Source organism: Amblyomma mixtum, chromosome 10 (assembly GCF_055824585.1).
Source record: "Amblyomma mixtum isolate Tamu chromosome 10, ASM5582458v1, whole genome shotgun sequence".
NCBI lineage: Eukaryota > Metazoa > Arthropoda > Arachnida > Ixodida > Ixodidae > Amblyomma > Amblyomma mixtum.
The window spans coordinates 58,657,605-58,668,454 of record NC_143021.1 but is presented as its reverse complement, the minus strand read 5'-3'; positions in this window follow the sequence as shown (position 1 = coordinate 58,668,454).

Sequence of the window (10,850 nt, the reverse complement as noted above, 5' to 3'; positions counted from 1 at the left end):
TCCTACCCTGTGCGTCGAATCCTGAGTTGTCTCTTGCCGCGGGCGGCTGGGCTGGTCTTAACGGCTTTCTCTACCACCTTTATAGCCGCTAAATAGCAAGGGTCGCAGTAAAGACTCGAAATCGTCCAGGCGCAGAGAAACTGTGACACGCACCGAAACATCTTCTTCTTCTTGCGACCACAAGAATCACCTATATTATGAAAGTTCAGAGGCATATTACATGCCCAGAACGCGGACACCACGTGGAGTGAACACTTCCGTCGCGCTGCACCATATTGAACTAAGCTTTCTCAATGAGGCTCTTGCAGAAAAATGAGGGTGGAGCATGGGTTTTCGAAGTGTTTTCAAGCATTTTACAGCTAAAGGTCTACTCCACGAGAGAAACTCCCAAGTACAAGCGTGGCGCGCGTTTGACCTTCAGCCGGCGGAGCGAAGGTGTGTCTTGTGACGTCGTGCACGTAACCCGCTGCGGAAAGGCGTCGCAGCTGCGCTCGCTTGGAGCCTAACTTGTCGCTCGGAGCCTTGCCGCTGCAGTAAGACATGACTCACGGCGATTTAACAGCTGCGTCACCGGCGCCCGTCGCTCAGTCTAGAAAAGGACGAAGCCCGCACTGTTCCGAGCGCATCAAATCTTCGCCGCAGGCGCGAGGCTAACTATGCTTAACAGAGCTTTTGCTAGTATAACTAGGCACAAGCAATCCTTAAATGAGACTAATTTTTGTGTTCGTATTCATACCTTCGTGCGACATCCCTTCAGCTTTCAAAACATTACCATAATCATCAGCCTGACTACGCCCACTGCAGAGCAAAGGCCTCTCCCATGTCTCTCCAATTAACCCTCTCTATTGCCAGTTGCGGCCACGCTATCCCCGGAAACTTCTTAATCTCATCCAGCCCCCTAACTTGCTGCCACCCCCTGCTACGCTTGCCTTCTCTTGGAATCCACTCCATTGCCCTAAAGGACCTTCTTGCCTTCGCATTTCGTGCCCTGCCCAAGCCCATTTCTTCCTGTTGATTTCGACTAGGATGTCATTAATCCGCGTTTGTTCCCTTACCCACTCCGCCCGCTTCCGATCTCTTAATGTTACACCTAATTATTTTTATTTCCATAGCTCGCTGCGTTGTCCTTAACTTAAGCTGAATCTTATTCGTTAGCCTCCACGTTTCTGCCCCATAGGTGAGTACCTGTGAGATACAGCTGCTGTAGGTTCTTCTCTTGAGCGATATGGGTAAACTATCATTCATGATCTTAGTGAACCTGCCATACGCGCTCCACCCCATTCTTATTCTTCTGGTTATTTCGCTCTCATGAACCTGATAAGCGGTCACTATCTGCCCTAAGTACTCATATTCCCTTACTACTTCCAGCCCCTCGCTACCAATGGCGAACTGCTCTTCCCCTGCTAGATCGTTGAGCATTACTTTGGCATTCTTCATGCTATTTTTTAGACCCACCGTTCTGCTCTGCCTGTCTAATTCGTTAAGCATGCTTCACAGTTCATCTCCTAATTGACTTAGCAAGGCAATGTTACCATCGAATCGCAGATTACTTAAGTACTCTCCATTAACTCTTAGACCTAACCATTCCCAATTCAGGCCTCGGAATACCTCCTGTGAAATGGCGGTGACTAGCATCAGCGAGATCGTCTTGTTGTGCCTGACGCCCTTTCGTATTGGAATTTTATTGCTGACTTTATGCAGGACTATGTTAGCTGTCCAGTCGTGATAGATATCTTCCAATATTTGCATATAATACACTTCAACACCCTGATTGCGCATTGCCTGCATGACAGTTGAGGTATCCACTCAGTCAAATGCTTTGTCGTAATCAATCAAAGCTATATATAGGGGTCAGTCATATTCTGCGCATTTTGTTGCGGAAGCAACACTACGCTTGATGTGAGCGATTTCGCGGAGCCCCGGAAAGCCCCAACTGCATGCGCAAGGAGCGAGTGACGTAACTTGGCGCACATCTGGAGAGCAGCGCAGAGACGCCGCCGACTCCTACGCTGCGCGGGTGACTCGGAGACGCCGCCGCCGCTGCGATTGCCGCACCGTTGCTTCCGCACTTCTACTCGGGATGACCAGTGGTCAAACCAGAACCAATTTTTTCTATCACCTTATTGACAGTCTGAATACGGTCTGTTGTCGGGTATCCTTTTCGAAAGCCTGCCTGATCATTTGGTTGATTGAAGTCTAAGCTTGCCCTGACTTAATTAGCAATTACGCTAGTAAATACCTTATAAGCAACAGACAGCAAGCTGACCGGTCTGTAATTTTTCAAGTCCTTGATGTCTCTTTTCTTATGAATTAAGATATTGTTAGCGTTATTCCAAGCTTCTAGTACGCTCGAGGTCACAAGGTTTGGTTTGGTTTATGGGGTTTAACGTCCCAAAGCGACTGAGGCTATGAGGGACGCCGTAGTGAAGGGCTCCGGAAATTTCGACCACCTGGGGTTTTTTAACGTGCACTGACATCGCACAGTACACGGGCCTCTAGAATTTCTCCTCCAAAGAAATTCCAGCCGCCGCGGCCGGGATCGAACCCGCGTCTTTCGGGTCAGCAGCCGAGCACCATAACCGCTGAGCCACCGCGGCGGCGAGGTCACAAGGAATTGCGCATACAGGGCGGCTAGTTTTTCTAGCACAATCTCTCCTCGGGTCTTCAAGAAAGATGCTGTTACCTAATCCTCAAGAGCTGCTTTACCCCTTTGCATTGCTCCTAACGCTTTCTTTACTTCCTCCTTCGTTACTGGCGGGATGTCCCTTTGCTGTGTGCTACTATCTCTCTCATTAACGTTCTGATTGCATCTGGTACTGTACAGATTTGTGTGTAACTATTCAGCTATTTGAACTATCTTATGCATATTGCTAAATAATTTGACCTCTTTGTCTCTTAATGCATGCATCTGGTTTACCTATGCCTAATTTCCTCTTCGCCGCTTTTAGGCTACCTCAGTTCTTTAGAGCATGCCAGATTCTCTATATATTAAACTTCATCATGTCGGCAACCTTGCGCTTGTTTATTGACTTTGATAGCTCTGCTCGTTCTATTCTGCTTTTAAAGTTAGACACCATCATGTTTTGGTGTTTCTTAGTCACACCTTTCGTCTGTTGAGATAGCCTGCCGGTGTCCTGTCGGACCGTCCTACCGCCTCCTTCTACGGCGCACTCCGTAACAACTGCAGTGAGATTATCGGTCATTGTTTCAACATTACGGTCGTCATCTTCAGTTAAAGCGGAATATCTGTTCTACAGGGAAATCCTCAATTCCTCTACTTTCCCTCTTACCGCTAACTGACTTCTAATTCACCTTCTAATTATAATTCACTTCTAATTAACTGGCTTCTAATTCACCAGTTTCCTTTGTTCCCTCTTCAAGTCTAAGCGAACACGAGACCTTACCATCCTGTGCTCGCTACAACGCGCGTTTCCGAGGACTTCAACATCCTGTCCGATGACAGGGTGAGCGCACAGTATGAAGTCTTTCTTATTTTTAGTCTCGCCGTTAGGGCTGCTCCACGTCCACTTCCTGTTTTCTCGTTTGCGAAAGAAGGTAATCATGATCCGTAAATATTTATATCTGCGAACTCTACTATTAACTCTCCCTTGCTATTCCTTGAACCTGTGCCATAGTAACCTACCGCATGGTCTGCAACCTGCTTCTTGCCTACCTTCGCGCTGAAGTTGCCCATCAGTATTTTACTTTGTTCACGGCCAATTCCACGTCTTCATAGAAGCTTTTAACGATCTGGTCGTCATGAATTGATGTAGGCGTGTTAGCCTGCATCACCTACAGCTTCTAGCTCTTATTAAGACTAATTACGATAGCTGCCACCCTCTCGTTGATACCGTAAAACTCCTCTATGTTGCCAGATGTACCCCGATTGATGAGAAATCCAACACCTAACTCTCGTATATCCTCTAATCCACTATAGCGTAGCGCATAACCGCCCTTCAGTCCGCTATAGGCCTCATCTGTACTCCTAACCTCACTATGGCCTATGAGATCCCATTTAACACCCGATTTAGCACGTTTAACACTTTTTAACATCACATTTAACACGTTTTGGTGACACGACTCCGCAGAAATAGCCTAGAAATGATTTCGCATTTGATGTAAGCGCCTTTTGTAAAACGAGCTTTTGGGAAAGTTGATTGCTTAACTTGCACATAACTACAGCGCGAAAAAAGTCTACCACAAGAGAAGAAAAAAGACAATACAGGAACAAACGCTACACTCAATAGACCTATTTCACCAATGCACGGAAAATTTACATGCTCCACCGCACAAGCGCCCAGAATAGCTAATTAAAGAACGAATGAAGGGGCACGTGCCAACGGCAGCTTAGAGAATGTTACAAGGTGTGACACATTTTATCTTCTCGCGGAGAAAAGGACGTATTCCGGTCTGTACAAGTGAACTGAAGTATCGCTTACGCAATTATCGCCTCGTTTCATTATGTGGTATGCTTCGACTAGCTCAGTTCGTTCTTTGCTTTTATCGAGAATATGTGCACTATCAAAATGTGTTGAAGATTCGTTGCAAGACCTGCAATGCTCAGCCAAGCTCACATCGTTCTTCTCAAAATTTCGTCCGCGCTTCCTTATCCGGTCGTGGACGCATCTTCCAGTTTTGCCGACATAGGCTTTTCTGCGCGACAGTGGAATCTCGTACACCACTGCTTATTGGCAGTGTAGCGCATAGGGCTTGGCATGCTTTTTTCTGAATCCAGCTTTGGTGGTCTCCTTTCCAGAGATACGAGGGAATAGTTGGCCGAGCTTTACCGGAGCCCAAAAACGGAGTGGCACTCAAGCCTGATCGCTAATTTACTCAATTTGTGCGAAACTTTGCGCAGGCAGGGGGCGACTTCCGGTCGCAGGGTCCGCTCAGCTTTCCTTATCATCAGGGTCGTAGATTTATTCTTTGCATTCTTCAGGAGGGTCTAGCCAACAGCCGTCACGACCGACTGAGAGTAGCCTTAATCCAAAAATTTTGCCAATTGGCTATCAAAGCTGGCCTGCATTTCATGTTCGCACGATTTCTCAACAGCCTGCCGAAATTACATGAATTGCGGAATAGGTCGTCACGCGCTCCGTATACTCCTCGCAGCGAGCGACAGAAGTAAAAACCAGGAGGAACAAAACGACAAGATCCCACACAAAATTGTGTGGGTACCGGGGCATACGGGGGTGGCAGGGAACCAAGAGGCCGACAGGATAGCTCGAGGATACATTACTTTCCGAGCATCCGACGAGACCGCAGAACTCGCGCCAGCCCCCAGGGAATAATCGGCCATACTACAAAACTATAGAGGCAGAAGAATGCGATATCCCCGACCGCACAAATCTCTCAGCGGAGAGGAAGATGTCACTTAGAGACAATTACAAACAGGCTCTTTCCCAAACCTACATATACTAAACAAAATGCACCCTACGATATACACGGACAAATGTCCCTGGTGCGACGAAAAACCTACTCTATACCACATCACATGGGCCTGCCAAAACATAGACGTGGTCCCCAAAATACAAAACCCGAGTGCGGAGCACTGGGAGACTCTGCTGTCCAGCGACCGCTGTGAAGACCAACAAGGTCTGGTACAGTTGAGCTCAACGGGCGGCAGTGGCCAGCGGAGCCCTGGACTGAGGGCAACCGACCACTGATTAGAGGCGGACGACTTCGACAGAGAAGGCTCCTGGGTGTAGAACCAAGACGTCTCTGAAGATGCCCCCAAACAGCAGAAAAAACCATTAGTGTAAAGTTTTGCCTTCCTTCCTTCAAGTGCTGATTCGAGGCACAAGCTCACTATGCTCCGAAAGGATCTCCGTTCTAAGATGGGAAAGAGGGAAAGTCTCCGCGGCAGCCTCACGCGTGGAGCGAAAGGAAGCCGGGGGCGGCGTGAGCGCCCTCCCACGCAAACCTCCCGAACGACGCGCGTATAACAACGCGGGATAATTACACGCGGCCGTTACTATGGGGCAGGAGATCCATGTGCATTCCCACATCCCCCCTCCTTCAATCTGCTCTACGGCCGAGAAGCGACCGCGTTCACCGAGGGGTGTAGCGAGTGTGGGCAGCTAAACGCCGTTTTACTTTAAAACCAAGTAAGAAAAATTCCACCTCACAGCCACCGGCGGGATCGTCGAAGGCTGTGGACGCCAGGACAGGAAGGTGGAGCTGTCGGCCGGCATGGACGACTGTGGATTCAAAGGTGGAAGGGGGTCCATGGCCGTAGGTCCCGCTTTCGATGTTCAGTCGTCCAGGGCAGCTTTCCGAGGACGCGCGGGCGGCAGGCAGGCTCGGGCAGTTACGCCCGTGCCGTCCCGTTGCGTAGCGTACAGCAGGCCTCCACTCATCTGGTTGAACCGCTTGCTCTTGGCTCACCCTGCCTTCCTCTCGGCGGGGGTGGCAGAGGGCAATCGACCCATTTTCCATCTGTCGCCGAGGACTTGCGAGGCGTGCCCAGCGGGGCACCAAGCTGATCTCGTGGGCGAGGCCGCTGCCGCAGGTACCGGGAGACTGCACGGCGCCTTTCCTGCGGCAGCTTCCGCTGCCGTAGACATAACCCCTGGTTTCCCCGAACTCTCGCTCGCTCGTCCCGCGACCGACCGGAAGCTGTTTTTAAGCAGGAAATGCTTTTAGCTCCCGTTGTCGGAAGTGTGGTGACGTCACGCCGAGACCGAGAACCAACATCCGGGCACTGAATTCCACTCATCCGGGCACTGAAACGAGAGCATCCGGGCACCGCACGAGATTTAACGAGACTCTCTAAGCCTTCCTAAAGGACCGGCATACAAGCGCCGGTAGCTTCTCGCCGCACGGGCGGTGGGTTCCTCCCTTCCTGTACGGTGCGGTTCGGGTGTCCACCGAGATGACGAATTACTGCGCCATTTGCTTTCCTCAAAAAGCCTTGCGTTCAAAGGGCAAGGCATCGCGCCGAACGGGTGGTGGCGTTCCGTGGACTGCCTGGCAGCGCTACAACACGCTGTCGCGTTCCACTCCTAAGGCGAAACTTATTCGTAATTAATTAGCAGTTAATTAGTACTTGGTCATTTATCACCAATTAGTCACTAATTAGTAATTTGTCATTAATTCGTCATCAATTATGTGTGACGTAATCGAGTGGTGACGTCGCCAGTGTCACATAGGCAAAGTGGTGCGGAAAACGCTTCCGCCTCTATGCACTTTTGACAGTTTCGAACGCGCTGCATGCATATACATGGTCTGTTCTGAAAGTAGTAGGACTGGTTTTTTCGTGGGCGAACGGGCGGACGAGAGGTGGTCTGCGCGTGCAGGATCGTTGAAGGGGGATATTGGGAATGCTGTGGAAAATCGGCAGTCGGCTCAAGGCCGTTAAAAAGAGGAGGTCGCTTGTACTGTGAACCCCTGTCGAAACGTCTCGTCACGCAGAATCGTCGAGCGTTTACTGCATCAGCGATACGCGATCAAATTTTGAGTAAATCTTGGTAAAACGGGCAAAGAGACTCACAACATGATTAAGGAGGCCTACGGTGACGCTTCCATGGGTAGATCAGGTGTTTTTGATAGGCACAAGCTTTTCCGAGAATGTAAGGAAAGAGTGGAGGAAGACGACCGCTTGAGACGCTCTTCGACCAGCAAGACCAACGAAAATGTGTAGCGAGGGAAACATTTACTTAACAGTGATCTATCAGAATGATTGCTGATGACTTGAGCATTCCTCAAACCCAAGTTTTTGGGATCGTGACAAAAAACTTACCCATGAGGAAAGCGTGCGCGAAGTTGGTGCCGGGAGTGTTGTCAGAGGAGGAAAAGGCCAACCGGTAGGATCTTCTTCGTCATCTGAAGGAGGACCCCGATTTTTTGTCCCGCACAAGGCGGCAACGCTGTCTCAGCCCTCCTACAGCCTCGACTTGGCCCTGCCAGACTTTTTTCTATTCCCGAGAATAAAATCCACGCTCGAGGGGAAACATTACGGATCGGTAGAGGTGGTTCAGCAGGCCGTGACGAGGGAGCTAAACAGCATTCCGGTCCAGGCGTTCCTGGAGGCGTACGAAAATTGTAAAACTCATTAGCAGCAGTGAGTAGGTGCGAAAGAGTGCTACCTTGAAAAATTGTAATCGTTTGTACTATTCTCTTGAATAAATTTTGTTTTAAAAAATGAGTCCTACTACTTTCAGAACAGACAATGTACATTCTTGTCAGGTGGTGGTGGCGGTGAAAACATTTATAGTGTAATAAATTGTTTACAGAGAGGTGATTGGGGTAAGCCCTATTGGCCCTTTCCCCTAACAATACTAGGCGGAGCCCCTATTCCGGGGTCCCATTTGCAAGCAACGCCGCCCGCGTCCGGTGAACCAAAGCCTTTTGGTCTCTAGGTCCTGACAGCCAAGCAGGGCCGCCTCCCAGTCCTCTCTGGTGGGGTTGGGGGGGATAAATGGGTTTGACTGACACGCCCAAACCATGTGGAAGGTGTCAGCCACCTCCCCACAGAACTGGCACGTGTCATCAAAGGATGTGTTGAAATGTTTAAGTACCGCCGGGCACATTACAGTGTTAGTAAGAATTTTGATGAGAAGGCGCTCGTCAGCGCGATCCAGTCCCTTACAAGGGGCCGGGTAGCGCCGGTGCTCCTCCTTGTAGTAATCGGTGATGTGTTTGAATGTAAGGGCTAGACTGTCTCATTGGGAGTAGGCTTCCAAGGACAGGGAGATAGCCCGCGGAGAGAGTGCGCGGGCGGCCTTATGGGCCTGATCGTTTCCTTGGAGTCCCTGGTGACCGGGGGCCCAAATCAGGTTACGTGGAGTTGGATCTTCGCATCGGCCGCTATATTCTAGTATGCGCCAGGCAAGCGGGGGAGCTCAGCCCAACTCGTAGTTCCGACAGGCCCCTCGCGAGTCGGTGATGATGTGTTTCGACTTGGGAGTAGTGAGAGCCAGAGCAATGGCAATCTCCTCCGCGTGTGTTGCGCTGTAGGCTTTGAAAGTGAGCCCGTTGACTGTGGTTGTGTTGTCTACGACTGCGGCCGTGTACGACCCCCCGTGGTGTGGGCCGGCAACGTCCACGTAATACACATGTTGTTGGTTACCATAGTATCGCGCCAACGCTTCCGCGCGGGCCTGGCGACGACCGCTATGGTCTTCTTTGGACATGTTGTGGGGAAGGGGTCGGACCCGGAGGGCGCGTCTCCAGGGTTCTGGCACTCTCTCTCTTTCCTCAATATGGTAGTCATGTTTGATGTGTAGCCGGTCCAAGAGGCGGCGACCGGACGTGGTCTGTGCAAGACGCCTGTATTGGTTGACTAAGTGGGCTTCTCGAAGCTCCCGGAATGTGTTTACAACGCCCAAGGCCAGAAGTCGCTGGTTGGACGTGGTGACCGGGAGGTCGAGAGCCCGCTTGATGACTTTCCGGTGGATGACCTCCAGTTGGTCATCATCATGTTTGCGCAGGTGCAAGTAGGGAGTTGAGTAGAGGATTCTACTCGTTACGAAAGCATAGGAAAGCCGCAGTGCATCCTTGCTTCGTATTCCGCCCCGCTTGTTGGAAACCCGGCGGACCATGCGGCCCACCTGGTTTCCCACCGTGCGAAGTTTGGCTAGGGTGTTGTCGACCCTGCGTTGGTGGTGTATGAAGAGGCCAAGGACGCGCATCTCCTTGGACTCCCGGATCGGTCCCGAGGGGAGACTGATGGAAAGCGGTGTTGTGTCGCGAGGGGAGGGACGTATGTGCACAAATTCTGATTTATACGGGGCGCACTGGAGTCCGCAGTAGGCCGCGTAGTCGTCGACTAGGGTCGGCGCTTCTTGCAGGCAGGATTCCATGTGGCCCAGGTTACCTTGCGTGGCCCAGATTGTAATGTCATCCGCATAAAGAGCGTGATGTATCCCGGCCAAAGAAGACAATTTGGAGGGAAGATGAAGCATTGCCAAATTGAAGAGGAGGGGAGACAGGACCGCGCCTTGAGGTGTTCCCCTCGAGCCGATGGTGTATGGCCCGTGTTCCGCATCTGGTATGCGCCTGCGTCTCGTAGTGTCCGCGTACGCTTTGTGTTATGCCCTTAAACATTACATGCTTACTCTACTCTCGGTTACGGTGGAGGCAGAGATTTTTCGGCATGGCTGCTCGGCAGTCACAGGGGGCTCTCGGTCTGGAATGCGGCTACCCTCCAAACGGCCTGGCTCTCTGTGTTCCAAGCAGCAACGGTCGTCGCAGGGTTGGCTGGTTTTCTTCCGGGCACTCTGTGAAGCCTTGCCTGTAGCTGCAAGGCAGTGTTTTCTTTCTAGTTACTTTCCCAACTTACACTCTTATTTTGTTGTTGTTGTTGAAGGTAATCTAACCCCGCTCCGTCTTTTCCGAAGAGAAAGCGTGTGCTTGCTCCGGAAGCCACGGTGTGAAATATGGAAGGGGTGTTCCGCCCATATCAAGCAGAAGAAACTACTCCGTGCGCGGTGGCTTGAGATAGTTACGCCGCAAGTAGTAAAGAGGCGCTGGGCTCTGTTGTCGAGCCTTGCCTCTCGGTACGGCTGCCTGCTGGCGGGGGAGAGTGTTCTCCACGCGCCACTCGTTCCCACTGCCAAAGTAATCTTTGAGGTCACAGACATGCACCGGTCCGGCGGTCGGTCTTAGCGTAAAGGCCGCCAGCCTGTAGACGAAAAGAGAAAGTTTTTCCCGAACTCGATACGGCCCCGTCCATTTCGGCGCCAGAGAAGCAGAGAACTGCTAACTGGCGTCGCTGAGAAGGTGACTTCGCATCAACACCAGATCACGCGGTCTGTAGTGAATTTGCTGGTCAGAGCGGTCATACTACTCTTCCTGGTGGGCCCGAGCAGTGCTCAGATTCCGGCGAGCTTTGTCTAAAGCCTCAGTCA